General features: G+C 34.8%; 2 long non-coding RNA genes across 2 annotated transcripts in view; one reads left to right on the forward strand and one right to left on the reverse strand.

The window, feature by feature from the left end:
• Positions 1–141: 141 nt before the first annotated feature.
• LOC106063075 (uncharacterized) overlaps positions 142–27,008 on the reverse strand; it is a 29,263-nt gene continuing 2,396 nt past the window's right edge. The window contains exon 3 of the long non-coding RNA XR_001216934.2: positions 142–26,675. This is a non-coding gene — a long non-coding RNA (uncharacterized LOC106063075). The remainder of the gene's footprint in view (positions 26,676–27,008) is intronic.
• Positions 14,957–19,614, forward strand: LOC106063073 (uncharacterized). Its single transcript, XR_008777717.1, has 3 exons — positions 14,957–17,252; positions 17,664–17,872; positions 17,992–19,614. It is a non-coding gene; the product is annotated as an uncharacterized LOC106063073 (long non-coding RNA).

Below are 27,008 nucleotides of genomic sequence, written 5' to 3' on the forward strand. Positions count from 1 at the left end.
TATCACAACTCGAAACTTCGTATTCAACCCCACCTCCCACAATATATAAAATAGACAACTTCCTGTTTCAGTGAAGTAGAATCAACAGCCCAGTCATTAAATAGTACCAAGTATAAAGAATAAAGGACAAACCAAAGAAAATATTTGTAAAATATATTTATTACAAAAAAAAAACATTTAAAATATCCATCACAGTAAGATCAATGTACAGAACATTTTAAATATCCATTACAATAAGATCAATGTACAGAACATTTTAAATATCCATCACAAAAAGATCAATGTACAGATAACAAAAGAAACTTAGTTGTGAGTCAGTGTAACAAGTTCACTGTGGAGGTCATATGATCAATGAAATCAAATGTAAACTTTTTTGTCCAAACTTTTGTATGTAGTAGTTTGGGTTAGGTTTAAGTGAAATCCAAAGTGATAACATTTTAGGTTTAAAATTTCAAAGAAACTATTAAACAAATAAATATACATACATGTTTTTGCTAAATATAAACAAATAAATATACATACATGTTTTTGCTAAATATAAACAAATAAATATACATACATGTTTTTGCTAAATATAAACAAATAAATATACATATATATATATACCATTTGAATATCAACAATTTTTTGTAATTTCAATTCTGATGATGAAAAGGCCAAATAATATATTATTTATATATAAATAATATATAATATTCTGAAAAATTAGAAGTAAATGACAATGATTCTAATTCACAGAAACATTGATAAGACTTTGCTCATCTGAGAGTTGTCTTCACTTTGTTTCAAAGTTGTGTATACAAAACAAAAACAACTCAATTTAATAAAGGAGTATGTGTCAAATGCAGCCAAAATTATGTATCCTGGACATTAAAAAAAAAATTATAGCATTATTGTTAAAGAAAAACCGTAGGTAGGTGTGTTGGAAAAATAGCTGATGATTTGATGCACTAACTTCACGATGCAAGCAAGGATTTTTGTGTGGTACTCCAATTAGACAAAAGAACCAAGTAGAATTATTGAAATTCATTTAGGGAATAGATACTAAATTTCAGCTCACAGAAAAGTGATGAATCACTCAAAGACTTGAATCAGGCCAAAATTCATTCAATGCTGTGATGTAAAGAGTTGGTATGGCATGAAACAAGTTTAACAACTTATGGAGCCTGTAGTTTTTACTGGAAAAAACAGTTAATGAAACAGCAGAGTAATATCCTGATCATACACTTTTAACTCATCAGGAAACTTTGTGCAGCATTGAAGATCAAGCATGTTATTAAGCCTATTGTCACAGTGATCAACCTTGTAGGACTAGGGGGTATTAACCAAAGTCAGTTCAGAAAACTACTTGAAGTTATTGAAACTGAGATGCTGATGTACTGCACCAATTAATTTGGGCAAGATATTGAAACAAGTGAGAGATCTCAAGGGAGATGAAGATTCAGATTGTTACAAATACTGTTAATGAAAATAGACACATTTCTTGTTTGCCATTGATATTATGGACAAATTGAATGTCAAACTTAAGTGCAATGGGTTGTTATCACATGAAAAGTACAAAATCTAGTTGAATTCATTGATTATGGAATTTAAAGAGAGATTTCAAACAGGATATTTATTACCAATGAGATTTTTTTAAACTTTTGATTTGAAACTACTATTTTAAAATTACAGTACATACACCGTATGATGCACCCACAAGCAGATCTAGTACCCCCACCCCCTTCTTTTTTTTTCTCAGGGTGAAGTAAACAACTATTTAGTCTCAACTTGCCTAGGTGAAGTGCACTATTTAGTCTCAACTTGCCTAGGTGAAGTGCACTATTTAGTCTCAACTTGCCTAGGTGAAGTGCACTATTTAGTCTCAACTTGCCTAGGTGAAGTAAACAACTATTTAGTCTCAACTTGCCTAGGTGAAGTGCACTATTTAGTCTCAACTTGCCTAGGTGAAGTAAACAACTATTTAGTCTCAACTTGCCTAAGTGAAATGCACTATTTAGTCTCAACTTGCCTAGGTGAAGTGCACTATTTAGTCTCAACTTGCCTAGGTGAAGTGCACTATTTAGTCTCCACTTGCCTAGGTGAAGTGCACTATTTAGTCTCCACTTGCCTAGGTGAAGTGCACTATTTAGTCTCCACTTGCCTAGGTGAAGTGCACTATTTAGTCTCCACTTGCCTATCTGCTGCTCATGCAAATGTAAATGCAATTTAAAAGAAAATGGAAACATGTTGAACTATTTCCCAAGTCTGTTCTGTGTGTGCAGGTCAACTTAAACACATGGGCATTTATTGTGGTCAACTGCGGTGTGTTTCACATGTTCTGTGTGCAGGTCAACTTAAACACATGGGCATTTATTGTGGTCAACTGCGGTGTGTTTCACATGTTCTGTGTGCAGGTCAACTTAAACACATGGGCATTTATTGTGGTCAGCTGCGGTGTGTTTCACAGATTACTTAGCATCTCAAACGATGCACTTTTCGGATGCTCTAAATATAGCCAAGATATACATATCTACATTCTGATTATTTGATTATTATTTGCATTTCACAGTGGAAACAATCTTTTTCCATTGAACAAACAGAAATCAAAGATCAACTTAACTAACTTAAGTTAGTAGGATATGGGGACAAGGATTCCCCAGGGCATAATGACAAATGTGATACTAGGCGTATCAAATCAACAAGGTTTTGGATATTCAAGATGTCCAGGTAATCATTTTTTAACCCTTTCAGAACTTCAAATAAAGAATATATATTTTTGCAATTTGACCTATATTTTTTCTATTAGAGTTAGAAAGATAATAGCTTTCTTGGAGGGAAATGTGATTTGTTGACAACAGATCAGCATATTTTATTTTCCAAAGTTGTTTAGAACTGAAAAGGATTATTTGTTTAGTTACCTCAGACATATATTGTAAGGTCAAGTCATTTGATTGGGAAGGGAGACATAAGTGAATGGGAACTAATTATTGATGTCTTGGAGAGCGATTTGAGGGAAGTGTTAAAGCACTATGGTCTCACAGCCTGTGGGTACAGTAAGAAGGTTTAGTCTACCAGACCTGATAGAGAGGGTAGAATAGGTAGTTTTATTAGAAGAACAAAACACAATTTTAAAGGTGGCTTATAATCAGAAACAGCCTGATGAAATAGAGGATCAATAGGTCATATTCACCCTGCTAACTGCAGCAAGGAGAGCATTGATCTATTTCTTGCTTCTCCAAAATGTGTAGGCATTTTTCTCAGGTTCCACAAAACGGTTGGAAGTATTGAAAGAATGATTAGTGAACATACAAAAGCATGTCGTCCAACTTAAAGCTGAGCTGATTTCATTCTTGGAGGCTGAAAAAAAAAGACTTTGGATTTTATATTCATGACGAGATCTGGTGGGTTAAGGTGACATTTCTGATATATTTGACAAATTAAATTCATTGAATTTTAGTCTTCAACAACATCATCACTGCATCCTCAAGAAGTCATATGGTGAAAAATTGTCGTTGTGGCAAAGTAAGACCTCAAAGGGAGTCTTCAACTGCTTTCCTTCTTACAATGAATAGGCTTCAAATAAAGAAATCATGCCTGAAATTATGTACACTTCTTACAATAGACGATGAAATGCAAGTTTGTTTGTCGACTTTAGAACCTCTATTAGATAGCATTTACTCTACAAAAAAACAGGCACACCCTACACATTGAATGTAAAAACAGGTCAAATAATTTTTCATTTTATTATAAGACAACTGTTGTTTTTCCTGGTATCCCATGAATTTTTATTTTTGGTTCTTTACTGTGCCAACAGACATACCTGGTCATTGTCAACTGATTAATTGACTGAGCTGACAGGAGGTAAAGAAGTATATAATGTCCTAAAGTCATTATTTTTTTTTTTTTCAGTGACATCATCACCATGAACTATAAATCTATACAAGACAATGCAGCAAAGTAATATTCAACCAGAAGAAAGGAACCTAAACAATATTAATTCATTTATTCTAATGAATACAAATATTCTATATAATTTTTCTATCTGCTACTTTTGCATGTGATGTGCACCCTCAGTTCACTATATCTGTAGAGCTTGATAACGAAAGAGAATGGTTTCGCTCATAAAATAATATTGAGATGCAGTAATTGCAATGAATGGGAGACAAGATTCAAAACAAGCAGAGAGGATTGTGGCCACAAAGAAATTAATTTAAGAATGGTATCATTTGCAAGAGCCATTGGAAGAGAATATAATGCACTTGAAATGTTTACTTTATATTTTAACAGCTCTCCACCAATGACCAGAAATAATTATTAAAAAATCTTTACAAACGTTGCTGAAGCTAGTAAAAAGGTAGCCATGGAAAGTATGGAGAAAGCTGTAACAGAGTCAAGGGAGAAATCTGAAAATTCTGAAGATAATGTAGTTGACTGTTATGTTTCCGTTGATGGGACATGGTAGTGCAGAGGTCATTCTAGTCATCATGGAGTGGTAGTGGCATTTCTGTTGAAAATGGAAAGTGTATTGAAACATATATTCTTTCCAATATTTGTTAGGCATGTCAATTTGGGAAAAAGAAAGGGAACAGTGGAATATGATATCCTGGAGATTACAACATAATTGTAAAATTAACCATGCAGGTAGTGCTGGAACTGAAGCTGCGTTTGTAGTCAACATTTTTATGTGCTCTGTAGAAACCAGAAAATTCCGATACACTTATTATTTAGGTGATGGAGATTCTTCCTCATACAAAAAAGTAGTTAATTCTAAGCCATATGGAGAGAAGCCTATAGAAAAACTGGAATGCGTAGGCCACGACCAGAAAAAATGCGGGACAAGACTGAGGCAGCTAGTAAATGAAAATAAAGGACAAAAGCTTGACGATGGCAAGGGCATTAGTGGTCAGGCAGATTAACCAGAAAAAAAAAATAGACACACAAAATTACTTTGGATTTGCTGTCCGTCAGAATAGTGGTGATTTAGCTCAGATGAAAGCAAATGTCAAAGCTGTCCTTTTTCATATTGGATCACCTGAAAAAATACCAACACGTGATTACTGCCCTGACAACAAACTTGACCCAAAGTCTTACAAACATAAAAATGGTCTCCCTGAAGCTGTAATAACATATTAGGAATCTGTTTTTGAAGATCTGGCAAATGAAGAGCTGTTGCATTCATGGCAAGACACACAACAGAAATGAAAATTTAAATAAATTGATTTTGGAAAGATTTATGTAGAGAAAAAACTATAGAAGAGGAAAAGTTTAGTGTCATTTATTTGAATGATGGATCAATATCAATCATTACATTTTTGGAATACCTTGGCATAGAACCAGGATATTACACATACCAAAAGTGTTTCGACCATGACAAAAAACTTCTTTTTTCCAACACTTTTTATCACAAGATATTTCAAAGGGAGAGAGATCTGAAACAATTTACTCTTCAATGCTTATGTGGGAGAGCCAGAGGAGAAAACAAAAACAAAATTGAACCATTTGTGAATAGCCTTACTGAAAGATTTCAATATGCATTCATGCCAAATCAGTCTGTCTATATAGATGAGATGATTATTGGATGGAAGGTAAGGTGGAGGTACAAAATATACAATGCAACTAAACCATACAAGTACCATATCAAAAGTTTTGGCCTAGTAGACAGTGGCACTGGTTATATATTGAATCGTCCTTACTTACTATGGGGCTAATACGTCATACAACCCCAAAGCTGATCCAGATGGTGGAATGGCAATCAAAATTATTGACACCCTCCAGAATCATCTGGGTAAAGGTTACCATGTATGCGCAGGTAGATGGTACACAAAGGATTAGATTGACCATCTTCTGGGTCAAGGACAATATTATACAGGGACAGTGCAAAAGTTTTGGCTTTAACAAAGCTCTGAAAACCTTAGTGCTCCAGCACATGCAAATACTGGATGCTCCAGGATAAAATCTTGTGTCTTATCTGGAAGGACAAAAAAAGCCAGTTATCCTTGCTTCAACGAGTGCAGAGGATGTCACAGTGCAAAGGGCAAACATAAACCTGGAACCATCCATGCTTACAATTACAACATGAATTGATGTGATGATGCAGATCAGATGATTGGCTATTTGAAGCATTCATGCTCGAAAAACAAAAAATTTTGGTGGAAAAATATTTTTTTACTGTCTTTATAGAGAAACACAGTAACTGCCTACATACTAACAATGAAGAAACATGAGATGACTCTAAAAGGCTTCAAGAAACGAGTCATCAACAAACTATGCTGCGAAGCTACCGCAATCATGACTGATGTAACCAGAATAATTTAAGCAAAACCTGAACGTCCTAGATTGGTTAATCCCATTGAACCCAAAGAAGAAGCCAAACACTCTATTGTTTACACAGGAACAGACAGATGTCACTTATGCAGCACACCTAAACAAGGGAAACACTACAACTTTATTGGTAAAGGCTGTGAAGGTCATCCTCATATCCATCCAAAACACTGGTTTGAAATAAGGCACACCAAAATTAATGTTTAATTTGGTGTAAACAGTACTTGTAAATATGTTGATTTTGTATACAAAATGTATTTGTAGTTTCAAGTTTTATAATTGTTATTTTCATACTTTTTTTTTTTGGAATGAGACTATGCCTAAAAGGATTACTAAAAGTCTAAATACTGATCAAGTCCAAATATTGATCAAGTTTGACAGTGTTATGTTTTTTTCAGGAGATACTTGGATACAGTTTAATTTTTTTACAATAATAATAAATTCAAAGCATATAATATAGTTTTAGACATAGTTATTAGATCTATAAAATATACTTCTAGCTTAGGCATATTAGTTACTAAGATAGTCAGATAGGAAGATAAATAGTTTTATTCTACATCTAAAATTTTAAGAGACTTACAATAGATTTAATTACCAAATTAGATCTAGATCTAGCTAGACTTAGAATACTAATCAATAAACCATTGTAAACTAGCTTTCACTTTAGCTTTAAGCATTGTAAAACTTTAAATTAGGTTTAGACTAGAAATTGCTCTGGCTATTTATTCTGATAATTACTAAATACACTCTAAGTGAACACAGATCTAGATCAGTCAACTCTAAACTTAAGAAGGAAACAGTCATTACCAATCATCACACTATAGATAATGCAACTTCAAAAATAATCTAACATACACATCCATAACATTAAAGAAGATTACCCATCACAAATGGAAGTTCTCAATTAAATATAGACAAAATAAATACCTATGACACTTAATATTAATAGCAGGAGATGTAGAATCAAACCCAGGACCTAGATCTCAAGATAGATGCAACATCTGTAAAAAAGTATGCACCATGAAACAGAAAGCCATTCAATGTGACACCTGTGATGAATGGTACCACACATCATGTCTCCATATGAAATCACTTGTGTATTATGCATTAGACAACAAAGACGCATCATGGCACTGTGTACTGTGTGAGTTACCTCACTTTACATCAGAACTGTTTGACTCCTTTGATGCAGACACTTCTAACCCATACAACATCCTAAACACCATCCCAAACCAAACTCACCAACCACTAGCCAGATCCACTCCAGTTAAATCTATTAAAACTGATAAAACACCATCATTAAATAAACTTACTAAAGAAGTAATACCAAAATACCTTAAAACCTTAGTAATTAATTTTCAAAGCATGAGGAATAAAACAGCAGACATAGAAATTTTATTAGAACTTGAGAAACTAGACATAATTGCAGGAACAGAAACTTGGCTACATCCTGAAATTTATAATGCAGAAATTTTCAATAGTGATAATGAAATTTTTAGAAAAGATAGGGCAGATAATCATGGAGGAGTTCTTTTAGCAATAAAAAACAGTTTTATAGCAGAAGAAATTACCTTACCTAACTCAAAAAATATAGAATCAACATTTTGTAAAATCAACACCACCTCAACATCCCTAATAATAGGCAGTATTTACCTGATGAAGTGGGTTCTCTACCGTTTCGAGAACTCCTTTGTCTGGTTCTTGGTCCCAACATCCACCCGGGTGAGAACCCATATGCTAGGAAAATCATTTCGGACTGAGAAGGACCTTAAGGTAGAAGTCTCTACCTTGGAGGATGAAAAACTCAGGGTCACCCTTCACTGGTGAACTATACACAAAACAAAGATAGAAGAAATCTTTGGAGCCTATTAGAAAATCTTTTAGACAAGGGTGTCCCTTTGCCTAGAACCCCTTTTAGAAACCATTAGGCTAGATAGTGGAATCAAAGGAATTAGAATCCCAGGCCCCACACGCGTAGTTAAAGTTAAAGCATACGCTGAGGACACCACCTTGTTCCCTACTCAGAAAAAGACATAGCAACAATCATAGATAAGTTTATTCGATTTGGGAGGGCAAGCGGGTCAAAAAATCAACATTAATAAATCTTGTATTATGGTATTAGGCAGGTGGAAAATCCCCTCAAACATCCCCTTTAACCTTAGAATAAAGAAGGAAATTAAAATATGCGGCATCACGTTTACCAGCAACCCAACATATTACCACACACAACAGTGGGAAAATATTTTAAAGAGACCCAAAAACACGCTCAAAAGATTTCATTATGCAGCAACTACCATATTTGGTAGAGCAATATTGGTGGACAACCAGGTCATCCTGAAGATAGTTTATTTAGTGAATATCACAGAACCACCACCAACTTTTACACGAAGCATAAACACAATCATTAGGAGTTTTATTTTCAAAAACACTATTAGAAGCATTAAACACAAAAACTTATACAGAACAAAGAGGATGTAGGTATAAACTTACAAGACCTAAGAACAAAAATACAAGCACTTAGATTAAAATATATAAGACAAGTAGCCAAGAATCCAAACAATTTCCCATTAACTTTATACTATTACGGCTTAAGGTTAGGTAGAATAATTCCAATAAAAAATGACATCCCACACTACTTTGGTACAAACACACATCCATTTTACAGATCCATATCAAGAATACTCCCTGGCAATGAACATCTAATACACAGTAAATTAAAAAGACACACAACACTCAACAGTTACAAGAAAGATTATTCAATAGGATCAAATGGAGTACAGAGTGAGTAGTACTAGATTTCAGAGACACTTTCATAAATCTACACAGCAAACACATTACACCCAAAGCTAGAGAAATAACATACAGACTAATCTTTGGCATGACCCCTGTAGGAAGTAAGAAAAGAAAGGTAAACACGTGTTTTATGTCACACATATAATGGTAACAATGAAAGCCATTTGTTTTTAAAATGTAAAATATTTGATAATGTTAGGTGCACTATGAAAGACCTACTAGAGGCAAACTGTAACACCAATGTTAATCTTAACCTAGCTATTGTTTTAAATACATTACCTAAAATCACAAGTAAGACTATTCATAATTTTAACCTAAAAATAGTGTCTGAATACAGAAGTTGAGTTGTTAATAACAATGTATCTGTGGTGACTATGTTTGTACATAAGATTGTAAACAACACTTGAGAGAATCTTGGGTGTAGGATTTAAGGAATTCTATGTTTATTTATTATAATTTCATTGGTCCATTGGTTGGGACAGAGTAACAGCGCTTGGAGTTTGATTATTGTGGCCAGAGGCCTGAGCTTTGGAGTCTATTCGTATAGTATAAATAATTAGAAGTCAGTTTGCATAATTATGCATATATTTACTAGTTAACACTTGATGCGTTGTTTACAACTACAGTTATCCTGATTTACTTATATTAAAGTTATATTCTGCTGTTAATTCATCTCTGGCGTCTCTTCCAATCATTGAAAGAAGTCTGTTATGTGTCAGGTAAATCCAAGTAAGGAGTTTACAACAATGGTGGAGCAGCAAGCGTGTCAAAAATTTGACAGGTGAACTATTTAATTCTTATAGTACTACTGACGTGTCAAACCTTTGACATGAACTAGGAGATTTGTTATCTATTATCTTCTGGCTAGAAGCTCTACTGCTGGCAAAATTGAAACTAATTAATTCAGGGACTAAGGCTCTTCTCATAAATTATAAGAACAAACCTACATCCATAAGATGGCAGAAAGAGCATACAACAACTTATTAAAACTATATGAAACGGGGAAAAGTCTGGGCTATCAGAGAGAAGAGTTAGACGAGTGGGTTGCTAAAATCATAAGACAGAACGAGGAGAGAGATACTAGAATGGAAGAGAGGAGAGAAAGGGCGAAAGTAGAAGAGGAAAAAAGAAAAGAAAGAGCGAAGTTAGAAGAACGAAAGATAGCAATGAAGGAAGTAGAGATGATATTTAAATGGAAACTAGAAGAGGAACAAGTAGCAGGCAAAATAAAAATAGATGATGAAGAATCGAAGGTCAGAATCACTGCAATTGGAAAAGAGAGTAAAGGAAAGAATATTGATGAGCAAGAAGATAAGAGACACGAGGAAAAGAAATATCGAAAGATCAAAATCCCCATTAGCAGCTCCAGTAGTAATGAAGAAAAATGGAGAAACCTGAATGTGCATAGACTATTGTCAATTAAACAGCATTACAGTTTTAGACACAGAACTCATGCCCAATACAGAGGACTTGTTTGATACTTTAGCTAATGCCAAAATATTTAGTAAGCTAGACCTTGCAAAAGGTTACTATCAGATTCCAGTAGCTGAAAGTGCACGCCATCTAACTGCATTTTCTACTCCATTTGGACTCTATCAATGGAAGGATATGCCATTCAGTCTGGTGAATGCTCCTGCAACATTCAACAGACTTATGAGAATAGTTTTGGCAGGGCATAAAAACGTGATCGCATATATGGATGATATATGTGTGTACACTGAGAACTGGCAAGAACATGTGGAAGCTTTAGAGTCAATCTTGAGCACCCTTCAACGGCATGGTCTAACTGCTCGACCAAGTAAGCTAGAACTTGCTACAGATACAATTGAATTTCTAGGTCATGACATAAGATATGGACAGTTAAAACCAAGGGAAAACACCGTACAACGAATCCTAGGAATTGAGACTGCAAAGAACGTAAAGGACATTAAGAGATTAATTGGTCAGGTTAACTTCTACAGGAAATACATTCCTAACTGCAGAAATGATTACACCCTTGACGGATTTGACAAAACATAAGAATGTTAAAACAGAACTTAGGCAGAATAACACTCAGAGGAGAATTGAGTGGGACCAACATTGCAAGCAAGCTGTGCAAGCAATAAAACAAGTATTTCGATCTGAACCTATCTTACAATTACCAGACTTGTCTAAGATATTTACGTTAGCAACAGATGCGTCGTCTACGGGGATTGGAGCGTGCTTACTGCAAGAACTAGAAGGCAATCTCCATCCCATATGTTACATCAGCTGTAAGCTGATGGACACAGAGCAACGATATGCAGTTCTAGAAAGAGAATGCCAATCCATCATCTTGGCCACCTCTAAATTAAGCAAGCCGTTCATTTTCCAAACTGACCATGCACCTCTTAAGGCGCTGAACGATCGTAAACTAAACAGTGGAAGAATGGCCCGTTGGGCATTAAAACTGTCTGACTTCCAATTGGACGTGAAACACACGGCAAGGGTAGATAACGTCATCATGGACAATCTATCAAGGTTGCAGAAATTGTGAGACTATTACGACCAACATCAGTTATTGAGCTTCATAGAGGTTGGAACCTACAAGAACTGTATCAAGACATATTTCACTGGCCTAAAGCCTGCAAAGTCAGCGATATCGAGAATGACGTTAGTTGTTCAGTTTCTTAATTTCCCTTTATGCATTAATCCCATTGATGGTAGTGTTTGACCTACGTATTTTTTTGCACTACTCCTTTACCTGATACTGAATCTACTATTGTACAAAATCTAAGCTAGTAACTTTGTACGCTATTAATAAGGTTTATTAATAGATTATTTTGGTAAGAGGGGAAAGTGGTGACTATATTTGTATATAATATTGTAAACAACACTTGAGAGAATCTTGGGTGTAGGATTTAAGGAATTCTATGTTTATTTATTATAATTTCATTGGTCCATTGGTTGGGACAGAGTAACAGCGCTTGGAGTTTGATTATTGTGGCCAGAGGCCTGAGCTTTGGAGTCTATTCGTATAGTATAAATAATATAGAAGTCAGTTTGCATAATTATGCATATATTTACTAGTTAACACTTGATGCGTTGTCTACAACTACAGTAATCCTGATTTACTTATATTGAAGTTATATTCTGCTGTTAATTCATCTCTGGCGTCTCTTCCAATCATTGAAAGAAGTCTGTTATGTGTCAGGTATAATCCTTACAATTTTGAGTTAATATTTAGAAAAATAATTGAATATAAAATTGATAACGATACTGGTTAGATAGAAATTGTAATTATTGTGTAATTTAATGTACTTGACTAAATTGCCAGACCACGAAAAAAAAATCTAAATATTGTAATTAATCTTAAAAGTTACTCTGACATTCATATTGTCATTAGTCTAAGTGGTTATTCGAGTGTGTGAGAGTGTGTATGTAACCGTGTTAAAGAGAGTTTTGGGGTGGGGGATGCGTGATGGAAATCAAATGGAACTTTATAGTTCTCTATGGAAAACTACTCAAGAACTGTCTTTTAAAGGGAAGTCAACACTTTTGCAGAATTATTTCCTCTTGTTCTTACGTCCTCTTAGATCACAATATTGGAGAGCAAGTCACAAGTCAATATCAAGTGTGTCTGTTATACACTCAAATAACACGGCAAGCCCGTTGAAACATAATGAGAACACCATGACAATTGTGGAAACGTAATGAGAACACTATGACAATTTCTATATCTTAGCGACAGCCTCATCCTAACCTAACTGGAAAACAAAGGAACAAGACGAAATTGAACGTTTTGGAGCCTGAGAAGAGACTATAAACAAAAACTACCAAAATCATAATAATCCTAAAGAATATATACATATATATATATATGTATAATGTTATAATATTTAAGGACTTAGTAACTATATTAAAATTGTATGATCTATGAAATAGCTGGGAAAATACATGTAACTATAAATGTTTATTAATAATGTGTTGTAGGAGAATGTTTTATTTTTTTTTTGACATGTGCTTTAAAAGTTGATGTAAGGATTAGGGACGAAATCCAAACCTCTCGTAATGAGAGAGATAACAATTTGGAAAGGAACACCCCTACCCCTGAAATAATTTACATACGACTCTAACAGAACCCTGCACATTTGTGATACAGATAAATTGGCGTGAAATGTTTTAATTCAAAACGACTCTAACAGACTCAAGGGCCACCTTGATGATGCTGGAGTAGCCCTCTTACAGCTCAAGGAGACCTTTGAAAAAAATTGACACAAGAGGAATAACCTGTTCTCTGATCAGCCTTTTTTTTTAACAAATAAGACATACAGGAAAGCTGTATAAAACCCTATATTGACTTGCCGTGCCTAGTTACTCGCTAGTATCACAGGACACAACATTGCTTCAAAGTCAATTTTCTGTGAAATTGTTAATGTTACTGTGTAACCTCCTTTGTTAATGAACTTAATGAAAAAAAAACTATTGGATACAATTACACATTATAAAAACTTTTTTGGAAAATGTCTACAAATTATTAGATATTAAATGAATTGTAATTTCTTGACCACTCATGGTTTATCGTTTTGAAAATGTCTACAAATTATTAGACATTATTTTATTGTAATGTCTTGAACACTATTGTTTTTTATTGTTTTGAAAATGTCTACAAATTATTAGATATTAAATAAATTGTTATTTCCTGACAAAAAAACACTAACCATAGATAAACACCAAAACATTAAAGAAAAAATAAAGGAACTTTTCATAGAAACTTTACACAACCTAAGTTTAGATCAAATCATTAAAAAATCAACTAGATTAAACATAAACAACACATTAGATCTCTTCTTAACCAACAGACCTAAATTAGTAGTAGATTATGATATTATCCCTGGTCTATCAGACCATGATATCATTAAAATACACAGTCAGATAAAAGCAGTAGCCAATACAAAACCCAAAAGAAAATATTACTCTGGAATAAATGTAACATAACACAACTACACCAAGCTGCATTAAACTTCCAACAAACATTCTTATCAGAAAAAGACATTAACCAACCAGTCGATGACCTCTGGAATTTCATTAAAAACATTATAGAAAATCATTTACCAACTAAATACACATCAAACAAAATAAATAAATGCTGGTTTAATAATAGATTAAAGAAGCTTTGTAAACAGAAGGAAAACCTATATAGAAAATTTAAAGAAACTAAGGCATAAAGAGTTTATAAATAGTACATAAAAATTAAACACCTATCCCAAATAGTAAGCAGACAGCTGCAGAGTGAATACATATACACCATAACAACAAAAACCTATGGTCATACATTATCATTAAGTCTAAGAAAATGGAAATAACAGGCATAGCGCCATTAAAAGTTGAAGATAACACATAATGATAATGAAACTAATGTTAACATCCTAAATAAATACTTTGCATCAGCATTCTCAGCCCCAGGAGACAAAGACATATTACTTAATTTGAACCAAGTAGACAACATAGGAGATGTATATAGAAGTACAAGAAAAGGGAATCCAAAAACTATTAGTTAACATCAAACCGAATAAAGCATCTGGACCTGATGGTATTCCAGCTAGATTACTCAAAGAACTAAGCAATGAGCTAGCACAGGTGTTCAAAATACTCTTTCAGATATCTCTTAACCCATATCCTACTTTGTACACTGGGAGTGTACGTTTCTAAAAAGATTATATTAAATTAATGAAGAGAGTTTTTTATTTTTAAACTGCTTTTTACTTCTTGCAGTCTTTTATTATTTTATCGCTTTTCAAAGTGTTAGTTAAGTTAGTTAAGAACATTAAGACTAATGCTTAAAATGATGCTGATTTGTTGGAGTAGTCTCCCTTGAGTTTTATAGTTTGTTATGATTCCATGCAATATGGAGGCAGCCAGGAATGCAACTTGTTAACTATTAAAGTACCCTTCGTTTTAGTTCATCACTCAAAGTGTTTGTTGAGTCTTTGATCATCTAGCTATTAACATGGTGGTAGCGAAGTAGCAGAACCCACAGTTGGGAAACAAAGAATAAGTATTACAAAATAACTAAAGAAGAAAATAGAAATAGAATCTTTTACGAAATCTAGAGCGAAGGTAACAAAAGATGGCGGAGAGTTTGTTCAAACCGCCAACCGACCTGAATATAACTGAGGGCAACATCTCAGAAAACTTCAGAAAAATGGAAACGGCTCATGGAGGTTTACATGGCGGCTTCTGGAGCCAACACAAAACCAAAAGAACAGCAAGTGGCTATTATACTACAATGTGCTGGCCCAAGAGCTATTGAGATTCACGACCACTTCACTTATAAGCAAGATGAAGAACCCAACTACCATAGGACAGTACTTAAAAAAAATAGAAGAGTACTGAAACCCCAGAAACAACGAGGTGTTGGAGACCTTCAGATTCTGGAATCTAAAAGAAAGCTCCCCCTTCGACAGTCTCCTAACAGAACTGAGGACACAAGCAGAGAAATGCAATTTCAAAGACAAAGATGGAATGTTGAGAGACAAAATAGTGTTCTCAGTAAATAGACAAATTCAAGAAAGATTATTACCGTGTCAGGACTGACACTGAAGAAAACCATAGGTATTTGCCAAGCTTTCGAACAATCCAACAACAGCTTGAACGAACTAAACAATGCCGAAGCACCCATTCTTGTTGACAAAGTAAGATCTAAAGAACCCAGAACAAAACCTTGATTACAGACTGCCGGTATTGAGGGAGAACCCATGAACATAGGAAATGTCCAGCATGGGGACAAGTTTGTGCCAAATGCAAAAAAAGAAACCACTTTGCAGCTAAGTGCATAAACGCAGTAAGGATACAAGAGCCCGCTGAGAGTGACAATGAAGAATACCTAAACACCCTAAATGCACCAAGTGACAAAATGACAGCAGTATTCTTGATTAACAACCTGAATGTTAGATTTCAACATGACACTGGAGCAGACATAAACATTATTTGCAAGACATCATTTGACCACAGCCATTGGACTGACCCAGTCAGTGGGTTCATCAACAGGGATAAGTATTTTCCGACTCACCAAAAGCTTGATTTCTTGCTTGACTTTTTCTCTCATAGTATGGGGGATCTTCCGACACTGAGAGACCACTGGTGCCACTGTTTCGTCTACAGTGAGATGAGCCTCGCCTAAATCTCCCAGATCGCTTTCTTCACTGTGAACAGGTGCAATGACGTTTTCCTTGTTGACAGTTATTAGTCCCAATCGTTTGCAAGTCTGTAAACCCAATAAACATTGCAACCCGTTGTCCACAATGGTGAATCTCACCTTTTCTTGCTTGCCATTTTAAGGATTCGTCATGATGAGATCAGCCATGACCGCTGGCTTCATTTTTGACTGATTCCACATAGTAAGAGTTTGGGATGTTTCTCTGACTTGACTTTTTCTGACAAATCTCTTGCAAATGATGTTTACATCTGCTCCAGTATCCAGTTGAAATCTAACATTCAGGTCGTTAGAATACCGCTGTCATTTTGTCACTTCGCGTCCCGGAACGATTATTGGACAAGAAACTCCAAGATCTTATAAGATTAGAAGTGAGGAGGGCGGAACGTACATTCGAAACCAAGTAGACATAAGACGACAGCAATCAACAAAGATGGAAAATAGAAACATTGAAAGGCAAGACAACTACAACGATGATGAAGATTGGTGGAGAGAGTTTAGGACAGTCGATCCAGTCCCAGCGCAACACACTGAAACCCCCATCCTGTTGACCCCTCCTGTAAAGGAAAACAACTTTCCATCAGATGTCCAACCTCACTCAACCACATACCAAATGGACAATCCAATCAACCCGTCACATACGCACACGGAACCAACCAACAATAGAAGACCTGCATCAACAAGAGAAAGGAAGAAACCTGTTTGGCAAAAGAACTATTTCATGAAGTAGAACTACAGACAGTATCTTTATTATCTTTGTGTTGACAAAGAAAGGAGGATGTTAGTTAAGAACATTAAGTCTAATGCTTAAAATGATGCTTATTTGTTAGAGTAGTCTCCCTTGAGTTTTATAGTTTGTTATGATTTCATGCAATATGGAGGCAGCCAGGAATGCAACTTGTTAACTATTCAAGTACCCTTCGTTTTAGTTCATCACTCAAAGGGTTTGTTGAGTCTTTGATCATCTAGCTATTAACACAAGGTGACCATATTGCAAAATATTGAAAAAACAATTACCTTCTTGAAAATGGAAGTATTTACACATTTCTTTGATTTAAAACAAACAAAACAACTTTATTTATTTACATTTACTATCCAATTTTCATAAAAAAAAAAAAAGATTTAATATTTGTTGTTTACTTTTTTAATTAATTTTTTTGTTACGTACACTGTGAGTGTACATAGCAGGATATGCCACTGTACGATTCAGACCACCACTTCAATAATAAAAACATAGCATTACAAATGTAAATCTACATAAAAATAGATGTATATATCTGTATTTATATATTTATTTGCTCTTTACTTAATGCCTAGAAGGTTTTAATCAATTTATTTTGCAAATTTATAATATATTTATTTACAATAATTGATCTAGATTAATTTTTTTTAGGTCTAAAAGAGCCTTTATAGCTCATGAAGTAATCAGCATGATTGAGGACGAGGACCTTGATTTTATTTCTGCTGATGTATTCATTATGCCTCCCGACGATGGCCAAAATTCAGACGAAGACAGTGGAGATGAGGATGGTGGCCAACCAGATAACTTTTGCCCTTCTCAACTGAATAGTCAGGCAGAGTTTATCTTGCATGGTTTACAAAGTAAGTTAATAAAACTATACACTTCAACTAGATTCATTTTTATATTTTATAGTTAAATGTTTTTTTTTTAACTTTTTAATTACTTTTAAAAAATTATTTTTTTAATTCTATTTTTATAGGTACGACATCTGACGATGGAGCTGCAGATAACATCGTTGGTAATGATGAACAAAACATGCCTCAAACTTCTGCAAGGAGAAAAAGGAAAGTCGAAAGAAAGAAGAGGCTATGGATTAAATCTTCAGTGGATAGAATTGAACAAAAGCAGTGGTGTGATGGCATTAGAACCAACGAAGAACATGAGGTGGATTATCTCACAACGGTGCATTTTTAAAAACAGTTCTTTGACTCAGAAATGTTAGATTTTATAGTTTTAAATACTGAAAAGTATGCCAAAGAGATGAAAGGAAAACACCAGTTTTCAACGTGTGCCTCCGAAATTAAAGCCTGCATTATTATTATTGCAGCATAGCTACTCAGGCTATTCTATTTTTCCCAGAAGAGAGATGTAATGGGAACGCAGTGAGGATTGTGGTATTAAGGCAGTTTATAATGCTATGAGCTGAATAAGATTCGATGAACTCTTGAGATACATTTATCTTTCAGACAACAATCTAGATTCAACAGACAAACTAAGCAAAGTGAGGCAATATTTAAATCTTATGAATGAAAGGTGCTTAAGAAATTTCTAATCAGTTCAAAATCTAAGCATCGATGAGACCATGGTACCATATTTCGGCAGACATTCTGCCAAGCAATTTATAAAAAATAAACCTATAAGGTTTGGCTACAAAGTATGGAGTTTAGCCACCCCTTCAGGCTATGTGGCTCAGTTTGATCCTGATGTTGGTGCCTCAGCAACAATTGATAGACATGAACTTGGGCTAGGCCCTGGCTTGCCTTCCTCCAGAACCCTACAAACTATATTTTGGTAATTTTTTCACAACTCTAGCACTGATGGACAGATTATCAGAAAAGGGAATTGGAGCTATAGGCACTATCAGAGCCAACAGGCTTAAACAATGTCCACTAGGACTGAAATGAAAAAAAAAAAAGAAAGAGGACAGACATAGCAATTTAATAATTTTACAGTGGAATGACAACAGTGTTGTTTCTATTGCTTCCAATGTTTCTGGTGACCTGCCATTGAAAATGTCCAGCGATGGTCAAAAAAGGAAAAAAGAATGTATTCAGGTTATTACATAACCAAACATCATTTCACTCTACAATCAAAATATGGGAGGAGTTGATAGAGCTGACCAAAATATAGCAAAATACAGATCAGAAACAAAAAGTGGTGGTCGCCCTTTTTTGGCTGGCCAATCCATTTATGCTTACAAAATGCTTGGCTACTTTATCGTCAGTCTGAGTTGTTCACATCACAACCTCTGGACTTGTTGGCTTTCAGAAGATATGTTGTGAACTCTTGGTTTCTGCAGTGGGACAGCCAAAAAAGTAGAAGTACCACTCCTTCAAAGTCTGTGATTTGCAAAAGAGTGCCATTGGAAATGAGGTACAACCAAACGATGTGCAATTTGCAAAAAGACTTGCAATAAAGGATGCTCAGTGTGTCCTGTTGGATTACATTTGAAATGTTTTAATCTTTTTCATAGCCATACTATGTAAATAATTCTATTTTCATTGTTTTGTTTGTAAAAAAATTTACTTTCTAAAAAAATATGTTTTTTTCTACTGAATCTTCATAATATTTTTGTTAATAAAAATTTAAAATGTGACTTTTATGAACACATTTTTATTAATTTTTGCTTTTAAATGTTACATGTTATATAATATTCCTCATGGGGCCACTTCCTGCTATGTAACTGCTGGCAGTGTAGGTCTTGTAAAATCTATACTAGGTGGAATTTTTCTAAAATGTTTTTTTGCAATGTCTTAGTGTGACAAGTCAAAAACTCGCTGTCAGAGTCACTCAAATTTATCACAGCATTAATTATTATTTTTCATTATTTATTTATTTTATTTTAATTATTTCCCCATCCTACCCCTAAATTATTCACCCGCCACACCTTTTCCGCTCCAGGCTAGACTTAGTTGACCACATTGGAGATAGTTAAGGCTCGTCCAATCATTTATCTTCCCTTGACCGGGGCAAAGATACACACAGACTCTTTGATCTTATCGGCAGGATGTCTGACAGCCGCAGTGGACACCACCTTGTGTGGAATGCAAGTCACTCCTCCCCCCCTTCCTTTTTCCTATGCCTCTCTTTGATCTAGGAGACCACAAGGACAAACACGCCCATTGACCTCCCAATGTGCGAATCCCATCTTAAGTCTAATTCACCCACGTGTAAGATAATTCTTAGCCTAGGACATTTCCTGTGTCCGCCCACATTCTCCAGGCCTGTATATAAAGTAGATCCAAATCAAATCAGACCCTCTTATTTCTCTATCGCTGAGCAATCGAGTCTGGACTACTTCATACATTTTACTCCTAGAGGAATACCTGGTGGTAAGCCGAACTTAATCACAAGTTCCATCTTAATTACTCTGTGTATATTTCCATTGGATTTTATCATGTGTAGTTTATTATTTCATTTATATTTAATTAGTGCATTGTGTATTTCTCACTGTCGTAAGTAGAAAACATAAACATGGCTAATGTATATTTTACGTATTGCATTAATCTATTAATGCTACGTTGCTCAATTGATCATTGATGCAACCATGTATATATTTGTACACCTTATTTTATTTCCTTTATCTCGGTTGACAGCCTTGATAATTTTACTATCGCACTAACACTGCGCTTAGAAAGGAGACATGAATTATCTCCCCTGTAGCCATTTCACTCTAACGAGATTTGCGCCGCTTGAACGGACACCCTCTCCATTCAAGCGCGCTCCATTGTTCTCGAATGACGGTCATATGTAAACATACCGTCAGGGTCGCTGACCACTGCCCAATTCAACCCCCCCCCTTTTTCTTTTTCTATCCACCTGTGTTGTTTATTTGAAATTATTATTTCCCCTTCTATGTACATTTTTATATTATTACTTTCCCTTTTATGTACATTTTTATATTGCTACCATCAGCCATCTATTATTCCAAATCCCATTTGTCATCATCTCCCCTTTTGTGCTCAAAAGCAATTTTACCAATCTGACGAATGCACCTCAGTTGAGGGCATCGATAAGATGCATAAGATGCTATTCAGCACGGCACTAGCTCACTGACCTGCCTATTTATTTAGTGCTATTCAGCACTGCACTTGCTACTACTTGGCGCTATCGGCATTGCCCGCCTATTCGACAGCCCACCTGTCAACTTATTAGGTGCGACGTCCCTATAGATTCAGATCTGTGCGAGATGTCATAGCTACGCCAACCCTCTGCAACTCACTGGACATATCCTGTTCACTACGCTGCCCAGGCAGATCCGCTCTGCCCGCAGTACACTTGTGCCCACGGTAGCTGGCCACCCGCCCTACTGTGCCCTCTACAGATATTAGATTTTGGGGATTGAGACTCCACAAGAACTATATCACTGGCGTCCCTCTATCCGCTAGAGCGCCATCTCCAGCTGCAGAACCTCAAGCCAGGACACAGCCAGCTGCGACATCATCAGGAATACCAGCTAAGTCAGAGGACAAAGTGACATACTCTCTTATTAGGTGCAAGAGTGATGATTAGACCTAGTATTATTTAGAGATAGATGATAGCTTTAAAAATAATCATCCCCTACACAATAAACGCGCCAAACACACGTCACATTTCCCCACCTGTCACACTTAGTTAGACCAATAGAGACTGATAAACACTAAAATGAATATGTGTACACCAATAATAAAGTTTTGGGGGTTAATGGGTTAACCAGGGCAGAGTACCAAGGGACTGGAAAGAAGCTAATGTCACCTCCCCAATTTAAAAAAAGAGAAAAATCTGACCCAGGAAACTACAGACCAGTATCACTTACCAGCATCACATGTAAAATCCTGGAACACATAATATGTAGCAACATCATAAACCACTTAGACAAACATAATGTCATTACTCCATACCAACATGGCTTTAGGAAATATAGATCATGTGAAACACAACTAATAGGACTAATTGATGATTTTTCAAAAGGTTTAGATGATAGTGAGCTAATAGATGCTATCTTACTATATTTTTCCAAGGCTTTTGACAAAGTTCACCACCATAGTTGGCTTAAAAAATTAAAATATTTTAGCATTGATGGTCCATTGCATCAGTGGATTAAAGATTTTCTGATAGGGAGAGAACAATCTGTAATAATAAATGTCTCTAAATCAACACCAATAACAGTTAACTCAGGTGTACCTCAAGGAACAGTCTTAGGTCCACTACTATTTTTAATTTACATAAATGATTTACCAAATTGCATTAGTTCAGGAACAAAAGTCAGATTATTTGCAGATGATTGCATAATATATAAAACAATAAAAACAACATTAGATACAGACATTTTACAAAGAGAATTAGATGAATTACAGAAATGGGAATCAAATTGGAGCATGTCTTTCCACCCAGAAAAATGTCAGTTATTAAGAGTAACAAAAAAAAATATAACAAATTAACTCCACTTATCTTATTCATGGTAAACCAGTAACACAAACTAAAAATGCAAAATACCTAGTGTTATAATAAATGAAAAACTGTCATGGAATCCCCATATTGATGAAACTATCAAAAAATCAAAACAAAGCATTATGGTTTATTAAAAGAAATTTCTATAAATCAAATTAGAACCTAAAACTAAAATGTTATTTAACCTTGGTTAGCCCAATAATAGAATATGCATCTTCTGTTTGGGACCCCTCAACTCAAGAAAACATTAAGAAACTGGAACAGACACAAAACAGAGCAGTGAGATTCATAACAAACGAATATTCACATTTGACTAGAGTAACACCTTTAGTAAAATCACTAAATTTAGAAAGCCTTCAGGATAGAAGACTTAAAAGTAAAGTAGCAATTATACATAAAACACTGAACCATAATCTTCAAATACAAAAACAAAATTTAATAAAATACTCAGAAAGATACAAAGATAAAGGCATATTCCTTGTTCCATATGCTAGGACAAATTTGTACAAATGCTCTTTCTTCCCTAGCGCTATTAGAGCATGGAATGGGTTGCCTGAGCCAGCCAAGAAAACCAGTGACTTGGCAGAATTTAGTTCATTTAACGTGCATGACTAAACCTGTAGGACGTAATCATCTTCTTTTCTGTATTATATAAGATAAGAAACTGTAGGGATATTCTTTTTTTCTTGGGTAAGATAATTTTTAAAGAAATCTTTTTTTTCATCTCTGATATTGATTTTTTTTCAGTGACTATAACACTAAAGTATAAATTTAAATTATCTTGTGGTACATTCAATTTCCAACAAATTTTATAAAACAAGTCTGTTTAACAGTTTCCAAGAGTTAAGGTAAAACAAATTTATTTAATATATTTTTCTTACCATTAAAAGATCTATCCAAACATATGGACACTTAAATAGTGACAGATTAGTTAATATTTCAATTTGGGGGTTTAACTGAAACTGGCAAAGAGAAGAGCAGCACTGAGAACTAAAAAATCACAATATATTGAATGTACTCTAATTCCTTTTGCGAAAGTGAGTTATAGAAAGTGAGTAAAAAAGATACCTAAATACTTGTTAGTCACACAATTCAAAAAAGTTCCAATACTGATGTCAAATTGCACAATCATTGACAATGGGTAGAAAAAAAAACATGATGTCAATCGTATCTAGTGTCCAGTCTTATAATTTACAGTAAAGCCAGGTCTTTGAATAGAATGTCTCAAGTTAATTCATATTTATTCATGCCACAACACTGTCACTTTCATCCTCTTCAATCGACCAGTAGGACACACATATATCTATGTTAAAGGCAGCTTTATTTTCTTTCTGTTCTTACTTCATGAAGATATGGTACATGCGCACCGTCATCAAACCAGTAATGACAAATCAACCTCTCAAAAGTATTCCCAGATAAATGTCCATTACCTCAGTCAAAGTCTCTTTGGTCACAACTTTCCTCTCTCTCCTAATCCTGGCAAAGTCTGTTCTAAGAAAGTTCTCAATCTGTTTCCTCTTTTTTTTACTGTCTCTGGTCTTTTATTCTGCCCTCCTAAGAATCAATTCACACCACATTTTATTATCCTGCCTTGTAATGCGTTCAATACCTATGGCGCATTCAACACTTTCTTTCAGAGTTAATTCAATCAAAGAATCTATATAGGCCACAGTTTTGTTCTTTTTTGAAAAGACAACACAGTTGGACTTTTTATTTCTGTATTAAACATGCGTTTATATTATGTGGCCTCACAGATTTTGCTTCAATCTTCATTCGCTCAGAATCATCCATATTAAGAAAACTTTCATACTGCCACTGGATAACAGACACATAAGAAGACAGGCAATCATTCACTTAGCTTGCAAATCTTGAGGGCAGAGCAAAAGAACATGCAGTACAGGGTCTTTGGCATCAAGGCCATCATTTAAGAAGTCTAAGCTCTTTGCAAAAATACTGAAAGGATTTTTTTTAACATTCATTTACTTGGGCTAGAACTCTTCATGACTGTGATGCCCTCATAATGCAGCAAAAAGCTGTCTAGAAATAGAAGAAGAAATGCCCTAATAATAATATTTCTCACATCATCTTGCAATGTTTCAAGTTTTCTCATACAAGGGCCTGTCAACAGTTTTCTTATTAGACCCATTGACAAATTAATTTATTTGTAGTTTAAAGTTGGATGTCATTCAGCTGTCAGACCTCCACAAGGAAGGGCAGAGGCAAATCCCAAAATCTAAAATTTGGTCGAAATGAAGGATCGATATTCCAAAAGTAAGGAATTATATGTGGAAACAGTTTGAGTTACCCCTATATCCTGGAATAAGACTCACAAGCTTTAGGATTGCCTGTTCCCATTTAGTAACACATTTTTGTTAGCTGCAAGACAATGTTACCTGCCAAGCAGTCATGACCAAAAAGTTAAGCTTGTTCTGCCTGGAGGGTCTTAACTCTTAAGTGCCTCCGTGCAGCCTTTAGTAATGCTATCAAGTTGGTGCAAGTGGCAATTAAGCTCAGTCACGGATTTGTCCCACAACTCAGTCAATCGCACAACAGTGGCATGATTTACACGACCCTAGTCAGACATTGTGTTTGAAATATTTGGTATAATTTTATCTCAGCACTCATGTAAATCTGCCTTAGGAAAATTAGAGTACACGTCTGCAAAGTTATCAAGTGCTTATGTGATTCCAATAGTCCTCGGCTGCCCCACCACTCAGTCATTTAAAGTATTAGAATTGGTGGTGAGATGCTTTGAGTTGACATGTGCACCCTCTTGGATTGTGGCATCAAACCCAAGAGTTAGGCCTGGTGTAGCCATGAAAACTTTAACAGCTTGGAGATCTGATATAGCACCAAGTAAATTTCCCCTTTCAGCCCTTAAGATCTATAAGACAGATGATGTATAAGTCATCTGTTTCTTTGCTCAACGGTTTAATGAGCAGGTTGTCATGAGGACAGCACAAAGAATGCCCGCCTTTACTATCAGGTACCCATTTGAGTTGGGTGGACTCAGGGGTGCTGCAAAAAAAAATACTGAAATTCAAAATCCCAGTCTTCACTGAGATTCAAACCCAGGACCATGGGTTTGGAAGCCAAGCATCCCCAATATAACACCAAGTTCCCTAACACAATTTTCTACTGAACTTCTGTTAGGGACAGAATCAATAAGGATCCCCATTCTATGTGATAAACTATTTATAACAGAAGGGATGTTTAAAGGGGACATTGTGGGAAATGCAATCATAAAATATCAAAGGAGTTATTACAAAAGTTCTTTTTATCTTTTTTAAGGGACCCATCAATGTTTTCTAATTCTTTAAGGAGGAGTTTATCACATTGAATGCCTTAATGATTTTGTCCCTTTCAAACAATCCTTTTTTGTGATTTAAATTTTTTTTGTGAATCATTAAATTAATTTTTTTTAATTATTAATTTTTGTTTTAATTTTGCTATTTCTTCTTGACTTAGCCAGATTCAGTTTTTAGTTGTTCTTATTCCTTTTTTAGTTTTAGTTTTTTTTCTGTTCAAAGAAACCAATAAAATTGTATCCAGTTTAGAAAGAAACATTCCAATTAGTCGAAGATCAAAGTGAGTCTAGCTTTCATCACTGTTGAGCTAGGGGCAGACAGTCATTATTAGACCACAACCAGTGACTAAACATGAGACCAAATTTGTATGTTTTTCAAAAGAAAAAGCAATAAAACTGCAGTGTTTGCAGCGATAGAAAAACAACTGGAAGTAGGCATTGATTTCAACCTATCAAGTGCTTGAAAAAAGATTTTCAAAAGTGAACATTCAGATATATTTTAAATTTTAATTCAGACCTGACTGCCAACTCAAGAAATATTATAGACTAGTATGGTATTAAGAAAAAATCATTTGTAGATAGATTCATGTCATGTAGAGCCCTTTCTTTGAGAAAGAGAAAGTAAATCTCACTAGTCTAGACAAACATGTTTAATAGTAAATAAAAAAAATTTTCAGCTCTTATGAAAACTGCCAGATATATAGTAGTAATTGAAATAACGTTTTAGATTATAAAAAAAAAATGAGGCCAACATGTAACATGCACTAACAAGGCTTGAGATCTCTCTGAAAGACATATAGCGTTGCCCACATTTCAGATTAGGCAAAGATACCTGAGAAAAGTCTTCATGCTCAATTTCCTGAAAATATATTCTTTAGTGAACAAAGATCTTCATGTTACTGACATAAATGCAGTTCAGATGTTACCTGAAAGGGAGTGTAAACAAAAATGAACATGAAAAATAGTACAATAACAATTTGTCAATCAGCATAGTCTATCATTAAGAAATTCCTGTTACTAATTAAGATTTATGTGTTTGTGTGCTAATTCTTTTATGTACCACAGTGGCTAGTTAATCAGCAGTGACTCAATACATCTGTATAATCCATCATGTAGATTTAACAAACAGGTTCAGGCAAGGGGAAGTTTAAAGAGTATCAAATCTTTTTTATTTAATGCTTTTTTTAAAAATATTCTTATTCAACTTTTTTTTCGAATGAGATTTCTACTTTCAATTTAATATAAGGAATCGGTAAAAC

Source organism: Biomphalaria glabrata, chromosome 4 (genome assembly GCF_947242115.1).
Source record: "Biomphalaria glabrata chromosome 4, xgBioGlab47.1, whole genome shotgun sequence".
Classification (NCBI taxonomy): Eukaryota; Metazoa; Mollusca; class Gastropoda; family Planorbidae; genus Biomphalaria; species Biomphalaria glabrata.